This window comes from Microtus oregoni, unplaced genomic scaffold (genome assembly GCF_018167655.1).
Source record: "Microtus oregoni isolate MIOR12 unplaced genomic scaffold, Mior012 000001F_ref0000356, whole genome shotgun sequence".
Lineage (NCBI taxonomy): Eukaryota > Metazoa > Chordata > Mammalia > Rodentia > Cricetidae > Microtus > Microtus oregoni.
In genome coordinates, this window is record NW_024543060.1 from 33481002 (window position 1) to 33498560 (window position 17559).

Below are 17559 nucleotides of genomic sequence, written 5' to 3' on the forward strand. Positions count from 1 at the left end.
TTGATATATTACTTCTTAATCTGATCATGTAGAACATGGCTCTTAAGCCAACACAGGACATGATAAAACCTGATACACAGAACAATGTGCTTTGTAAAATAGATGATTGCAAAACACTTTGAATGTGTACAGCATTATATGGGTGCTTAATGATCACAGCAATTATTTTACAACTTAATTGTGGGAAAATTAAAGGAATAAAGTAGCTTAACAGGTTCAAGAATGTATCAGACTCTGGAGCATGAGAAAGATAAACTGGAGAGTTTGTAGCTTAACATTGCCTCCTGCCACTGTTAGACCCACAGTTAGACTTCTTCGTAGTGTTAAAGCTGGAGACTTGGGGCTGCATGCTCACTAGGCAAGCATTCTACCAAGTGAAATGTATCTACAGCATGGTGGTGCCTTTTGTGTTGAGGATTTCTAAAACTGTAGTCATTGGATAACCGTGCTGGTCCTGGGCACTCTGTGAAGTGGAGTGAAGGTAAGTGGATTTTGAGCTTTACTGTATTTGCCTGCCAAGTCTATTAAAGAAATAGCTTACCATATTGTTCAGTGAGAGTGCTTATGGCCTTGGGATTTTTATACCTTTGGTCTTTGGCTGCAATAGTTCATACATAATAAACTGAGATTAAAGGTGTTTCTTGTCATGAGATGAATAATATTTAACACGAGGATTCCTGGTATCTACCTGGTAACCTTTGACCGAATCACTGAAATAATTTTTTTTTAATTAGAATTTCATTCTACTTTGATGTGAGTTGATTTGCTGCCTCCAACTGAAGGTTTGAAACATGTGCTCAGGCAGAAGTGCCTGGCATAATTTACCAAAGGACAAAGCTTGAGCTGGGTCTGGGGGAGACTGAGCAAGAGAATGGAAGAGTAAGTTCTGCAAGTGTTTAGGGAGTTCAAGGCAAGAGTGAGTGCAAGACTAACCTAGGCTGATTGTCTCTCTCTGTGCGTCTCACACACACTGTCTTATAATAAAGATACTGCAATGGAAGGTCGCTTGTTTGTCCCAGCCGCCCAGAACACAAATAATCACACAGAAACTGTATTAATTAAATCACTGCTTAGCCCATTAGCTCTACCTCCTTATTAGCTAACTCTTATATATTAATTTAACCCATCTCCATTAATCTGTGCATCACCAGGTGGCAGTGGCTTAAAGGCAGAGTTCCAGCATGTTTGACTCTGGTGGGGCTACATGGTTTCTCTCGGACTCCGCCCTTCTTTCTCCCAGCATTCCGTCAAGTCCTCCCCACCTAGCTCTGCTCTGCCCCACCCTGCTCTGCTATAGGCTCAAAGCAGTTCTTCAGTATACAGAGGGAAATCCCATATCAAGATACAAAAAGAATTGGGGCCTTAGTTTTAATTTAATCCTCAGTAAGAATAAAAAGATACATAAAAAGTACCTCCCAAAAGATGATAATTAAATATTCCATCACATTTGGAGTTCAGATTTGCTGTCTCACAATCCTTTGCATCCATCCACCCAGTGTGTATCCCTTTGAGGTAGAATCCCATATCATTTATCAATATTTATACACTAAAATTAAATGACTGAATTCACAGGACATTAGTTAAGAAAAAGTAGTAGTAGGAGCGGCGGGGCTGCTAGCTTATGCCTCAAAATAATTACACGGACACTGTATTCTTTTAAACACTGCTTGGCCCACTAGCTCTAGCCTCTTACGGGCTAATTCTCATATCCCAATCAACCCATCTCTAATAATCTGTGTAGCATCAGTCTTACCAGGAAAGATTCTAGCCTATGTCCATCCTGGGTCTGAGCTTCATCGCGAGTGCCTCAGAGAGCAGAGCTATTGCATCTACCCGGGAGAGGGGAGCATGGTGTCTCTGAGCTCACTTCCTCTTCCTCCCAGCATTCTGTTCTGTTTACTCCACCCACCTATGTTCTAACCTATCAGGGCAAGCAGTTTCTTTAATTAACCAATGACCTTCCTCCATCAAGAAAACATTTGATATTTCATCCAATCCTACGCATCTGTTTAGAAGTACTTTTGAGAGGCTGTGTTGAGTGGGCACAATTAACTAGTTAATGACCTCGCTTCCCGCTTCTCCTGGAATTATAATTGCTAACTGTTGTTAGTTAATCTAACGAAAGTCCTGGGCCTTTATCAGAAGCGTTAAGAGTTGGAGAGTGTTGGATGCCTTGAATTTCCTCACACTCAAGCCTTGTGAAATTTAAACACACTTGGAAAAATCTGAATGTCTTGTGAAAGCCCACCAATAACCTGTAATGGAAGCCTGAATCTAGTAGCAAAAGAGGGGAGCAGCTTTCAGAGTCAAAGGGGAAATGTAAGAAAACCTGGAGGTAGTAATGCCTGTTGGGGTGGCAGCTACTAGTTCAAACTTGGACCCACAGCAGTGAAGAGGTGTGTGAGTGTGTGTGCATATGTGTGTGACTGTAGCTGTATGCATGTGTACACCATGTACACGTGCAGATATTAGCTCGATGTGAGGCAGCTTTTTGGATTGTTCTGGAAGAGCATTGTGTTGATTGTTTTTGCTTTTGTTTTTAACCAAGAATGCATGCACTCACAACACTCCTTGGAAACCCTTGTTTGAAGAGCCTCTTGCCTTATTCTGTTTACTTCCTCCTCCCTTGCTCCAGGATTCTCCTAAATGCCCAGACATTTCTTACTTGGCCCATCTAAGCACACAGGAGTTGGTGCCCAGCAAAAGCAGAGGCTAGGCGACAGCTGTTGCCAAGTGCACATTTGTGACAACCCCACCAGCTGAAGGAACAGTCACCTTAGAGATGTGCCATCGATAACCAAGGAGCAATTATTGCCCCAGATGGCCAGCCAGCAGGAGGCTCTGTGTTTCTTTTCTGTTTGACCAGATGCCAGTGGGGAGCCAGCTGTGTCTGGAACAGGCTGCATTGCAAAATACAGCAGTGCCCCAATGGCATCTGAGGTTGCAGAACACCTGCAGCAAGAGTCGATCTAGGTGTCAGTGGGATTGGTTTTCACACCCATACTTGAGGTAGATACTACATCTCAAACTTGACAGCCGTCGCAAATGGAAACCTATCAGGAGTTAAACACCCATATCAATTCCACCTTGTTCCAGGATTCTGAAAGAAGGCATAGCCCCCAGAAGGCTCTGTTGTCAAGATCAGGACTTTGTAATGTGCAGGCAGCCAAGGGAACATTCTCATTTATTCCAGGTCTTTCTTGTAGCTCATGGATGTGTGGTTTGTGCATAGAAGCAGCCCACCCAAATTTAGCAGCCAGGTATCAGAGCAGAGAGGTGGGCTGGACCTGGGGAGCATGGTGTGGTATCCTAAAGGCTAGGCTGGGGGTTACTAAAAGAGGCGAAAGGCTTGTTGCATATTGAGGTGCATGACTCTAATCCCAGCACTTGGTGGGAGGTGGCTGACATGGGTGGATTAAGAACTCAAACCCACAATGGGCTACAGGGTGAGACCTTGTTCCAAGAACAATAAAATCAACAACAGCAAAACTGGAATGAAAACGAAGAAGGAGTCAGGATTGATGAGGACCAGGTCTGGCTCAGCTTGCTATGAAACCATTGCAGAGTTTAGATAAAACTGTCTCTCTACATCCAGGAGCATCTCCATGTTCCCAGACCCAATATCTGTAGGCTTACAAACCATGAGACTTTAGTAAGTGAAAGTACATAGGAGGATGTGTGCAGGTTATAGGCAAGCACCCACTTGGCCTACCCACCAGGGATCTGAGTCTCTGTGGGTATTGATATATGGAGCCAGGGAGAGCTGGCACCAGTTCCCCATGGACACTGAGAGATTACTATGAATATATTTTATTGTATGATACACCCTCCCGTGAATTTATTTTATTTTATTTTATTTTTTTTTACAAATTCTGTTGAGGCACAAACTACATGTAGAGACCAGAGGATAACTGGACATTCTTTCTCTTCAGACACCACCACCTTGTCTTTAGAGACAGTCTCTCATTGGCTCGCATCTCACTGTGGCCCGTGAGCCCCAAGTTTCTGGTTGCTTCTGCTCCCCCAGCCGTGGGATCCTAAGAAGGGGCCACCAAGACTGGCTTCCTATGTGCACACTGGAGACTGAATTCAGGTCCTTATACTTGCATGGTGAGTGCTTTCCCTAAGCCCCCTATTGGCAACTTGGTTTTGGTTTCTCAGCCCTGAGAACTGCGAGAAATTGACTTCTAGTCTATTATCTTATAGTGAGCCAAATTATCTAAAAAAAAAAAAAAAAACATGGATGCTGAGATATAACGGTCATTCTTACTAAGCATATTCCCGACAAAAGGCTTTGTCTTGGTGCCAATGAGAATAAGCCACATTGTAATTTTGCTAGAAAAATCTCACAGACCAGCTTAGCTTTCTTCTAACTCATGCTTCTTCCCCACCCTCCAGATGCTTGGGGCCTCTCAAGACAGTCTCACCACTAGAGAGCCCGGCAGTGTTCAGTCTTGCCTTGCCTCTTCGTGACAGAATGTCCCTCTCTGAGAGCTGCGGCCTTGGTCAGGCTTCCCCCTCACCCCCAAATCCCAGTCCATTTGTACTAACAAGTGTCAAGCTTGATTGAATTCTGAGAATAATCAGAAAAATGAAATTGGTAGAGGGGCGTGGGCTTTACCCATGACTTCCTTATGAGAAGAAACCTTTACCTGTGAGGCCTATTCCTACCCCAACCGTGGGATAATGAGCACCCGACTGAAAAATTCCTTCTTATCAACTGAATGCTGTGTATTTTCATTTTATGCTATTTTTATTCCAAAAAAAATCCTCTCCCCATCCCCATCTACACTGCTATAACCCTCATAAAGAAGGTTAAGAAAACGGATATCCAGAAACCTCTCATTGTGAGAAGCACCAAGCCCTCACCGTTTCCTTGAACACATGGTCAACTATTTCACACAGTAATGTACCACAAATGACCTGAACAAACAAAGGATTTCCCATTCTCCTAGCCTCTATAATACATTTGACCCATGCTGTATTTTCTAAGGTGAACTTATAAGCAATTTTAGTAGATTAAGACTTTTTTCTTTTAATTTGGAGGCACATAATTTTCTGTTTGGACGCATCCACTTTGCCCTACCTAACTTTTGAGTTGGAGATCCATGGAATTGGTTCTCAGAATGCTGCAGGATAATTTTCTTCTCTATTTTAGCCCATCTCCATCTGAGACAATTATCTTTGACGTCTGGAGCTGGAGTCCATCTTTGCTCAAGAGGACTAGCCCATCCTGGAGGAATTTTAAGTGTTCTGCTGGATACGACTTGTACCAACACATGTTTATTTCCACAGTGCACCTGTTCCTCTGGCGGTGGGATCTCTCCGCTCAAGCCAGCCTCAAGCACAGCCTAAGCACAGCCCCACGCCTCCTCCTTCAAAAGAGCAAAAATAGCCGGCATGTACTAACAGCTTATCAAGAGCCCCAAACTATCCCAAGCGTTTTTATGTACATTATCTCATCTCATCCCCACAGCAGCTTGGTAAAATAGCCAGAAGAGAAGCTTGAGGCTCAGAGAGACAAAGCCACTTGCTCGACGTCACGCTGTGATGATGCAGAGCAAGAAGGAAGCCTAGCAATCTAAGTCCGGGGTCTGAGTTCCTGCTTCAAGATGGCGACGGTTATTTGTGTGGTTTGAAGGAGTTGAGGGCATATGGATGAAATCAGGTCTTTATAACGGCCAAGGCCTTGATCAATTCTCTATTACTGTCTTTCTGCATCTGTGAGGGGGCACACCATGCTAGGTTGTCTTCAACACCAACTACACATTGGCATTTCCATAAGGGGATATGATAGAACATAATGTGCTATAGAACCTTAAATCTATGACATCACCTGTATGACGTGTTTACCCGCACACATCCATTCATGTCTACGTATCATTCATATGTATATGTTCATGTACATATATATATATACACATGAAATGTATATATCCATGTGAATGTATATACATATGAAGAAAATTAATTAAATTTCATTCAGGGATATATGAAACCAGACGTAAACGTTGTCTTTGAAGGGGGCAACTTCCTGATAAGACAGGATGCTCCTGACTGCACGCTGCAAGTCCTCTGGGAATTTGTGTGTGTATGCATGTATGTGTGTGCACATTTCCACGAGATTAATTCTTTTTCTTGCTACTCACAGCACCGTCCTCACAAATCCTAGGATTCACAGCAGGAATGCAGCCCGGAACTTCTGCTATGTAAGCAGCTGTAGATGCTTCGAATACCACTGGACATGTGATCCTGGGCTCACTATAAATTTACCCCTAAAAATAAAGCCACAAGTGACCGAATGGCACTAAGAATTCGTCACTGCAATGCGTGAATGGAATGTGCCAGGCTCTACCTCAAAATTCCCTTTATTAAAAGATGGTTATAATTAAAACCCGAAAGAAATACGTGAAGATGCTGTGTTGGAGTCAATGTGCTGGACTTTTGTGAAAAGAATGCTATTGTTATTTTAAAGGAGAGATAGAGAAAGGACTTCTATAGCATTGGAAATAGGGTGGCATTATTACATCACCGAGGACTGCATCCTATAAAGGAATTTCAACTGGACTCAAACTTGGTACTCCAGGAGAGTTTTGAAGACCGAGAGGCTCTTGGTTAAGCTGTTTGCCATGGAGAGAAAAAAAAAATCATGTCTAAAATTTACATCACAGCTTGTGGCAGAGATTAGCTTGGCGATTCACAACTGTGAATAACCTCGCGAGAGTGTCGTGCATCTCATGCTTCCAAAAGTCGGTGACAAATATGAAACTCGTGAAAAAGCGAAAACCCAACATAAGGGGAGAAAGTGGGAATCCTGAAGGCTGTAACTTGTGTGGGACCAGCCCTTTCTTCTATGTCTGGAGCATGGGGTTCAAGTCCAGGGACCACTTTCCCTGTAACAGTCTAACATGAACAAAAGAGGGAAGAGTGTGGAAGAGAGGAAGAGATGGAAAGGGAGAGGGAGATGGGAAGAGGGAGACTGAGGAGAGTGACAGAATGAAGACAAAAGAGAAGGAAGAAGAAAGAAAAAAAGAGGGAAAATAAACACTAACCAGCACTTCTAAAAGTGCCAAGCAGCTCTTAAAGGCTTCCATGGTGCTGTTTGGGAAGGAGAAGAGGGCCAGTAGGAGGAGGATGGAGAAAAGGGAGGGAAATTGGAAGATAATTATCATCTAAATAGGTTAAATGCATGTATGAAAATTTCTATTTTGTACAATTAATACACACTTTAAAAAGAGAGAGAGAAACTTCCTGATTCTGAGTACACCCCAGGTAAAAAGCTCAGCCCATCAGAAAGAAAATTTGATTGAAGATCAATTTTTGGACATGGGAAAAGTGGGGGAGAGTTCTTAAAGCCACTCGAATTACCGGAGATGAAAGGTTAAAAGCCTTAAAGACCAAAGACTACATTAGCAACTGAACAGCAAACACCATCAACAGAAATTTGGAGAAATTAGCAGAACGAATGTTAAATCTCAAAGAGCAGGAAAAGGAATTCATTTTAGCGGCCCAAAAGATTTCCTTTTCTCTGTATTCCAAAATCAATTGTTTAGTAGATGGGAGTACTAATGGGTAGTTTCTATTCAGTTCTTTAAAACAAGCACACAAACCGCTGTGGGCTGCAAAGGGCAGAGATCAAAGCAGGTAGATTCTTGAGACAGTTACCCAGAGCTCTGCACTGTGTCAGGAGCAGTGAGTGCTTCTCCGAGGAATGGGGGTGCGCTCTGATCTGCATCTGCCTTAATCTCTCATGAATCAGGTTTAAAACCACATACCATAAGTCTGGCTTTTGTGGCAATCTCTAGTTTCTAGTAGCTGTGCAGCAGGGTGAACCGCTATAATGGGGAGAAGCCCAAGCGGTTATATTTATTAATCTAGCATTAGGAGGACCTTTCCAGGTCAATATGTCATTTGCAGGAAAAGGGGATGAAACCGGAGCTCATTGCATTACGTGAAATAAGCCGGATTCAGAGACATATATTTTCTACCATACGCAGAACCCAGACTCAAAATATGTGTGTGCAACAGATAGGAAGTAGAAAGGGGACTGTGCAGGGAAAGGAGGGGACCTAAGTCAGCAGAGAGGGAAACAAATGAGGACGTGAGAGGGTAAAAGCACAGGCAAATATTGCATGTTCTATCTTACATTTTATACACACAAACACACACCACGAGAGCAGGATGACTGCTGTTTGAGGGGAGGAAGCAAAACAACGGGAGGGGGAAGGGTCAAGTTAATGTAAGGGATAAAGATTAGAAGGGGATGCCACACATACATGTAAATGCCATAAACCAATGGCATTTAATGTACATTTAATAATGTACATTTAATAAGAATTTTTAAACCATTATGTACTTTCTTGGCATCACAGTGTAAGAGGAGCATGGTTTAAACCTCTGTAAATTCCGCAGCTGACATGATACTTAGCGGGGGTAAAAATGAAGTGTTCCTTCTACGGTCAGATCAAGACGAAGATGCTCACTTTTACCATGTCTATCCTGCTGCTGTTGGAAGTCTTCAGGATAAGTAGGTAAAAAGAAGAAAGAAAAGGCACCCCTCAAATGTAATAATTAATGATCAGATTTAGCAAAGTTGCCGTATCCAAAACTAGTACTCAAAATCAGCTGTGTTTTTGTGCACTAATAATGAATAATCAAAAGAAAACCAAGAACATGATCCCATTAAAGACAGCATGAGAAAGAAGATAATACTTAGGAATAAACTTAGCCCAGAAGGCAGAAGCATTTGATGAAAATGCTGCTGAAAGAAATCAAGGAAGTAACAGATGAAGACAATCCAAGTTCTCAGATTGAGTTAGTTGGCATTGTTAAAATGTCCACACAGCCCGAATTAATACCAGTTTTCAAAGAGTCGCTAGCAAGGTGCATGTTTAAAGACACAGGAAACAGTCCTCAAGTTCAAATAGAATCAGTGGTCTTTATGTTGAGTGACCAAAACAATGTTGAGAAAGAAAAACAAAACTGAGACCTCAGTGCATCCTGATTTCAAAACCTACAAGTAGACTATAATCCAAACAGTATCATATTGCCAAAAAAGTGGGCGTGTAAGACAGCAGCAGAAAAAGCCCAGAAATAAACCCTTATGTATCAAGTTAAATGATTTCAACAAAGATATTCAGTCTACCCAAGGTAGAAAGAATGGTCTCCTTTACAGCTGGTCCTGGGAAAATTAGAAATACAAAGTCAAATGAATACTATTTGTGCATACTACAGGAAAAGTATCTCAAACTATGTTACATTATTAAACACAAGTCTTGAAATCACAAAGTCCCTAAGAGGAAACAGTAGAAAAGATTCAGAACATTCTAGTCTTTTTGGAAAAGACACAGGCAACCACAGCAAAAATAGACAAATGGGGCCCTAGAAAACTTTGTGCAGCAAAGGAAAGAAAACAGAGGAAGGCAAGCTACTGAATATGGGAAAGCACTTGCAACCACGTATTGGATAAGGTCTTGTCTGGCGCATAGGACAGGCTGTTATAATGCAACAACAGCAACAAATAAATAAGTAACTTCATATAGAGCTAGCAAAAAAAAAATATAGCAAACCGATGCAGCCATTTCTTCTAGGAAGTCACACCAATGGGGACCGAAAACATGAAAAGAAGCTGAGTTAATGAATGAAAAGGGAATTTGTATTCTGAGCATAACAGGACTGCTACTCATGAACTCATGGTAGCCATGGTTGCCGGCACAAACCATGGTTGCCGGCAGCAGATCAAGGCAATCAACATTCTAGCGGGGATTGAAGAGGGGCTTACAAACCTCCACCCTTACTTGAGAAGCTATTGACAGTTGATGGGAGTCTGGTTAGGTTTCCTTAAGGGTGTGGCCCCTGGTAGGTTTACCAGTCTTCAGTGGATGGCAATAAAAATATGAATAGCACAAATTCAACCTGGTGGGTTAATCAAAAAGGAAAAAAAAAGAACACAAAGTTGGGAGTGAGTGAGCAGTAGACCTGGGGAGAGTTGAAGGTGGAGCTGGGAGTGGATATAATAGAAATACATCGTATGCATGTATGAAATGCTCAAAGAAATTAATAAAAATATTATATTTTTGTTTTTTTAATTTTTACACCCCAATCAAAGTTTCCTGTACCTCCCTCCCTCCCAGTTCCTCCCCCCTCCCCGTTACCCCTCCTCCTCTCCTCCTCCACTGTTTCTCTGTCTGAGGATACAGGCGTCCCTTCCATGGAGATCATTCAGCCATGGTACATCAAGTCGCTGTGAGACGAGGTACCCTTCTAAGGCTGGATGAGGCAATCCGTAGGAGGTATGAGGTCTAAAAGCAGGCATAAGAGTCAAAGACAAGCCCTGCTCTCACTGTTCGGAGTCTCATAGGAAGACCAAGTTACACAACTGTATGTATGTAGAAGACCTAGATTGGTCCCATGCAGGATCCCTGGCTGACAGTTCAGTCTCTGTGAGTCCCTATGAGCCCAGGTTAGTGGTTCTGTGGGTTTCCTTGTAATGTCTTAGCCCCTCTGGCTCCCATAATCCTTGCTCCCCCTTTTCTGCAGGATTCCCTACCTTTGCCCAATGTTTGGCTGTGGGTCTCTACATCTGTTCCTATTGTTGCCGGGCACAACCTCTCTGATGACAGTTGGGCTAGGCAGCAGTCCATGAGCACAGCAGAATATCATTAGGAGTCATTTTATTGACTTTTTTTTTGTCAGTTATGTTGATCTGTATCCTAGGTCTCTGGGTCTTGGCACCCAGGGGTGAGCTCCATCTCAGGGTATGGGTCTCCAGCTGTGCCAGTCATTAGTAGGTCACCCCCACAATTTGTGCACCAATCTTTACCCCAGCACATCTTATAGGCAGGACAAATTGTAGGCCAAAGGTTATGTGGCTGAGTTGGTGTCCCATTCTCTCCCCCGGCAGTCTTGCTGGTCACAGGAGATGGTCAGTACAGGCTCCACATCCCCCGTTGCTAGGAGTCTTACTGGGGTCACCCGCACAGATCCCTGGGAGTTTCCATTGCTGTAGATTTCTTTCTAATTCATCCTAGAGATGCCCTTTCCCAGAGTTCTCTCTCTTCATCCTCTCCCCTCCTGATCTTTCCTATTTCCATCCTGCTTCCAGGCCTCTCTCCAATTCCACCGGCAATGCCCATTCTATTTCCCCTTTCACGGCGAGATTCATGGATCCCCCACTTGAGCCTTCCTTGCCACTTAGCTACTCTGGATCTGTGGGTTGTAGCATGGTTCTCCTTTACTTTATAGTTAATATTCACTTATATACATGTACATAAAAGAACCCTGAAAAGGATAAAAAAAGGAAATGTAAATTTAAACTATAATGATTTATCAGCTCGTATCTTAGATTAGCCACTATCAGAGACTTAAGATATTAAATGTTGGTGGAAATGGGGAGGTAGGAACCTTTGTGTGTTGGTGGTAGGATTATAAAATGGTATACCAACTACAGAAAACTATATGGCGGTGCCTCATAAGATTTAAAATTGAGTTTTCACATAGTGCACCAATGTACCTAGGTGTGTACCAAAAGACCGGAAAACAGTATGTTGAAGATGTATTTTCCCACCTGTGTTACTAAAGCAATATTCACAATAGTCACAGTAGGTAGGAGGCAGAAGCAATGAGCATCCCCAACAAATGCATGGCTACACCAAATGTGAAGGCATATGCAATAAAATATTATTCAATCGTAAAAATGAAAACCTGGCTGGTCAGTGGTGGCGCATCCCTTTAATCCTAGCACTGGGAGGCAGAGGCAGGCTGATCTCTGTGAGTTTGAGGCCAGCCTGGTCTATAGAGTGAGTTTCAAAACAGGCTCCAAAGCTACAGAGAAACCCTGTCTTGAAAAACGAAAAGCAAAACAAAAACCTGGTATAGGCTGCAATATGAGGGAACCTTTAAGACATTATGCTGGATGAAATAAGCTCATTACAGATAGGTAATAATCCACAACCTCATTCACATTTAGAGTCTGAAGGAACCAAATTCAGAAACAAAGATCAGAAGTAAGCTGGTGATTATGTGAAATGAGGGATGAGCTTTTCAGTGCATCTAGAGTTTCCATGATGCCATTTGAAAAAGTTCTAGAGTTCTGGAGACATGAAGGGGCATGTGATCCACAATGCCTTCCTGTGAACTTAAATGCTTTTATGAGGTGACGTTTAAGACATGTTTGGGGCCACATAAAGAAAAAAAAAATATATCCATATTTTTTCGTAGTACTTTCCAGTACAATTTACTCCTTCTTGGGGCTGTCAGTTAGCGTGTCTGACTTTTACTGCTCTCTGGCTTCTGATCCTGTCCTAGTTAGAAATCAGTGTTTGGCTAAATGACCCGTACCTCTTACACATTTATGAGCGTGTATACAGCTGATGGCCTCTCAGTGGCCCACTTCCCTACTCATTCATATAAACACACTTCCGGAGCCTGCGATCATCAAGTGCTTGGCCTTGCCATCCTACATCAGATATTAATGAGCCTTCTGCAATTTTCCCAGAGAGGGAGGATACCTAATTAACCAGATAGTTGAGGACTGGCTCTTGCCTCAGGCCAGAGGAATTCACAGCTACTTTTTTTTTTTTTGACAAGACCTTTTTCATGTTTGACCTAACAAATGCAACAATCCCAATTCAAAAAGACTTGTCACTACTCAGACACTGTAGCCTTTCCTCCAACTTAGTGAGATACAGACTCTAAGTTCTAGCTTTGTCCGCCATATTTGGATAGTGATGACTTCATTTTCTTTCCAGTAGATAGCATACCCTAACAAGTCACCTCTTCACTTTGTGAACTAGTTGAACTTGACTTTTAACTTCCTTGTTACCTTTTCTTGATCTTGGTTTGCTTTACAGAGGCGAAGTTCTTAACGGTTGTTCAGAATCATAACATTTTTATTGTACAGAGAAGTTTGTTTTTTCAAATTATAGAGAGATCAGAGTCAATCACTCTCCAAAAATATTTATAGTCAAAACCACAAACTCCACCGGTCCAGTCCTCAAGACCTGCTTTGCAGAGTCAATCACTGTTGGCCAACAACAGCTTCGATTGTTTAAAAATTGTATGTATGGTTTCAGAGATACACAAGTCACATGCACTCATGAGAGAATACCATAAAGTCATTCTGTATTCTGATTTCTTCACTTAAAACATTAGACATTGGATCTAAAGTTCCACAATGATCTATTTAATGGATAAAATAAATTAGTGTTCTTTTGATGTATATTAAGGTTGTTTGCATTTTCTAGCTATCAGGGGCATTTAGAATGTAATTTAAAAAGAAATTTCACATATAACTCAAATGCATAAAGCATATTGAGGAAGCAATATATAAATTTATCCTCAAAATCTAAGTCAGATATATTGAAACCATTAAAATATAGAAACCCCTTCTTCCTTCTCTTCTTCTTTATCCTTCCTCTTTTTCATTTTCCCTCTTAACAGGGGTTCACTAGATGGCCCCAGATGCCCTCAAACTCAGCCAAGGCGGCTTTGAACTTTCAATCTTGCCTCAGTCACTTAAAAAAATGGGATTAGAGCCTGGACCCACTACACCAGTTATTGGAACTAGCCTTTCTATATCGGGAGTTTACATATTCATGACACAGGTGATCTGGGCGGGGGGGGGGGGGGGAGGGAGATGACTGTGACACCTGTTGAGAATAAATGGTCCAAGAACAAAGTGTGGGCACCTGAACCAGCTTAAAAAAAAAGACAGAAAAATTGGTAAATGTATATACATTCAAGTATATGCAAAAAATATTAGCAACAACTATTTGTAGGTTTGCATAGGGGAAATGAATTGGTTACAAATATATGACTATGATTGATTTTTATTATAGTTTGCGAGCACTGAGAATGGGGGATGGAGAACTAGTTCAGAGGTTAAGAATGCCTGCTGGTCTTGTGGAGAGCCTGGGTTCAGTTCCCAGCATCTACATGGTGCCTGCAACACCAGTTCCAGGGGATCCAACATCTTTAACCTCATGGCCTCCTCCAGGCCCACGATGCACCAGTATACACTCAGGCACACACACATACAGTAAAACAAACCTTGGCTGACCCCTTGTAAGGGCACTGGCCACAGCTGTAACCAGGTGGGACAGCAGAGGTTATTTTGTAGCAGCCAGTGTTTCCCTCTGCAGCACAGGAACCCTATCCTTGGAGCAGCGAGTTCAACATGCGATGTCTTAGTCCCTCCTCGAATGGGGCTCAAACTGTGTGCATTTTAGAGCTAAAAGGGAGGACTCCATAAGGCCTTCATTATATAATTTTAAAAGTAGAATATAATTCGATTTTGACTCTTAAATTATTATTTAGAAGCATGAACTTTATAGATACGTTAAACAGAAAATTCTCCATTTCCCAGAAATATGCTTGACGTCGTGGTAGAATGATTCCTCAAAGTCTTCTAAATGTTTATTTACCTATTTATTTTTGGCTTTTATGTGGGTAAGACCATACTGTCTATGTAATTTTATTTCCTGTTCAGACAAGCCAATGGTACACTCACTCATCTGAGTCCTATGCTATAATAAAGATGCCAGGGGACCTTGGAGCAGTATCATCATTAAGAGCTACAAGCAGCCCAAATAGCCATTCGAGTCCTCAGGAAGGGGGACAACAGATCACCAAAGGTCTGCTTTGAGAGTCTCATCGGATCTGTGGTTATAAAGGTTAAATACAGGGCTGTGGACTGTTTAGCTTACTGTACGTGGGGTTGTCTCAACTTGGAAGAGGGAGAAGGGAGACTAATAGTCACTTCCTTACTGTGCATGCTCTCAGCCAGAACTCTTACTGACCTGGCAGAGCTCCTCCAGAAAGGAAGAGTGTCCGCTCAACTGGGTGTGGTAGACTCCAGTCAGGGATGTCCTGATTCCTTGTGACAGAGAACTCAGCCAGCAGTGAGTTAAATAACCAGAAACTTAGTTTTCTCACATGGTAGATAAGACTTGTGGAGATGAGCTTCTGCTGACTTGGCTGCAATGGCGTATAATGGTAGTGACAGCCCTTTTGGTCCTGCCTTTTAGCCAGGAGTGTATGGGCCCATGTGGAGGCCCAGAAATGTGAGCCTTTTCCCACATTGACCAAAGGTCAGGGAGTTGGAACTTACCCCTAGCTCCTTCAAGGTCATTATGCTTCTAACTCAAACAAAGGTCCTGTCCTAGAGTTAAGTCAGAGAGTTCTGCTCTCTCAAGGTTATTGTCAACAGGTGTGGCTAATAGGCAGACCTTGGGCTCCAGGAATAGGGAAGCAGATTGCTCCTACCTCAAGCAAGAGCCTAAGGATCCAACTAAGTTCCAGACCTCTCTATGGAGATAACTTGGGATTCCACCAAGAGAGTGGTTTGCCTACAGAATGTTTTTTTGTTTTGTTTTTTGGTATTTTTTTGGTTGAATCTTGGGTTATTGATACAAATTTAAGATCAACCTCTTCAATGCCCATTATCCTCTTGAAGCAGAATGGTACTGCCAGGAGCAGATGTGTCTCACTGTCATGAAAAGTCCTTAGTTTTTAAAATATTTTAAATGCCATATTTGCCTACAGAATGTTTTGGTCTAGTGTGTGTGTGTACGACTTGTTTTGTTCTAGCAACAGAAGGTTTAACTGTGAATGCTGTCCGTGACCTTCAATTGGTCTGTTCATTTCCTTGTATCATATTAATGCAGCCTTTTGGGGTCAGGGGTATTTTAAGCAAGTGGAAATTAAAGGTAGGCAAATTTTTAGTACTCACTGGAATTCCCTCCCAATACTATCCTATTTGTTTCTCTGTTTTATTATTTTCATTCATGTCTTCATATTCTTTACTATATTTCTAAATCCCCACGCCTCTACCCTAGCCGGAGGTATTTTTGTCGAGGCGGGTCCCCGACAGTCCAAGAGCTATTTCTGAGGTAGGTTTTCTTCTTTAGGAAATCTAGAGCTCTCCCATAAGGCCTTCCCCAACACCTGAATATTTCTTACTCACCTATGTTGTAGGAAAAATGAGAAGAAAAATACTTGACTGGCTGAATTATTGTATCACTCAAAAGTAGGGTTCAATTCTGGAGGGAAAAGGAAAGGTTATTTGCCGTGTAGATAACTCATGCTGTCTTCCCGTAGGATAATGCTTATCCACCTCTCATGCTTTTTTTTCCAAAGTGTGCTTCAGATAGGTCCTTCCTTATTCTGTTGCCTTATGGCCAGGTGCTGTTGACCAGCTCCACTGGGAGCCTTGAATGGCTTAAGGACAGGCTGTTAAAGGAAAATGGACATTCTTATTAGCCTAGAGTCACCCATGTATTACTGACTCTCAAAAAAGACACCATTGTTTAGGGGAGTGGCCACTTCATGCCACATTGAGTCCATTTTACTCTTGTGTAAGGGCCTATTTATGGACTTGAACATTCTGGAGGCCACTGCGGTCATCATGAACAGCCATAGAAGAAAGCCATTTTCCTTCTCCTCACTCGTCCTTCGTAGCCCAGCACCAGAGGAGTAAGCTCTGGGGAAAAGAAGAGGCTGTGATAAAAAGCAAAGTGTGCTCCACATCCCCAGATCATGGAAGCTACAGAATAGACTGGGTGAGAGAGGCTTAGAGAATATATACAATTACATCAATGGGACCAAATCTCACAACCCCAAATGAAGATGAATGGATGCATCGGAAAGCCTGATAACCTGTGGAATCAGACTGGGATCATTAAGGATGAAGTTAACTTCGTAATGCAAACCCTAAACCCTAATACTTGCCAATGTGACCATATTAGGGTAGGGAGATTTTAGCAAAAGCAGACAAGTTGACATAAGTTATAGTGAATCAATGCATTAGTTATGTTTCTTATTGCTGTAGTAGAATACCAGATTCAAGCATCTTAAGGGATGAAGCAGGGGTTTTGGCTCACAGGTGAACATAGAAAGGAAGCCATGGTGGCAAGTGATAGGTTTAAACTCTAGATAAGTGGGTAACTGGGGTGCCTATTTAACACATCAGAGAGGACCTGGTCTTCACATTCTCCCAGCATCCCTCATTACCCATTACAGAGTCACCCTGGCTGGCATACTCAGCCCCTTCCCTGGGCTTCCTTCTCCCAGCTTCTCTGTTCCTATATAACCCAGTAGTTTTGGCTACCCTGGTCTCTTGCTCTCTTGGCCATTGCCCTTGGTTCCCAGTCTCCTGACCTCTTGACTTCTGGGTCTCCTCCCTGCATGACCTGGTTCAGTTTGCTGGCTGTGTTTACTTTGGACCTTTCTAGATGGTTCTGGCTACATTCTCCCTCATATCCACAACAACAAACCTTCTCCTCCATCGTACCTAGGGTTGCCATACCCTCATTTCATTTTTGCAGTCATCAAGAACATGGGGCAACTGGTCACACGGTAGCCCCTGTCATGAAGCAGAAATATAAATGGTGATGCTCTCCTCATTTTTCATTATTTATCCAGTTCCAGACCTCAGGCTTTGGGATAGCCATACCAACATTTAAGGTGGCTCTTCCTACCTCAATTGACTCGATCTAGAAACTTCTTCACAGTTGTGCTCAGAGGTTTGTCTCTTAAGTGACTGTAGATTCTGTCAAGTTG

At 42.4% G+C, this 17559-nt stretch overlaps 1 long non-coding RNA gene across 1 annotated transcript; it reads left to right on the plus strand.

The window, feature by feature from the left end:
• The first annotated feature begins 255 nt into the window (after positions 1-255).
• On the plus strand, positions 256-7162 carry LOC121461818. The gene is made up of 2 exons (XR_005976228.1): positions 256-481; positions 5159-7162. It is a non-coding gene; the product is annotated as an uncharacterized LOC121461818 (long non-coding RNA).
• The last annotated feature ends 10397 nt before the right edge of the window (positions 7163-17559 follow it).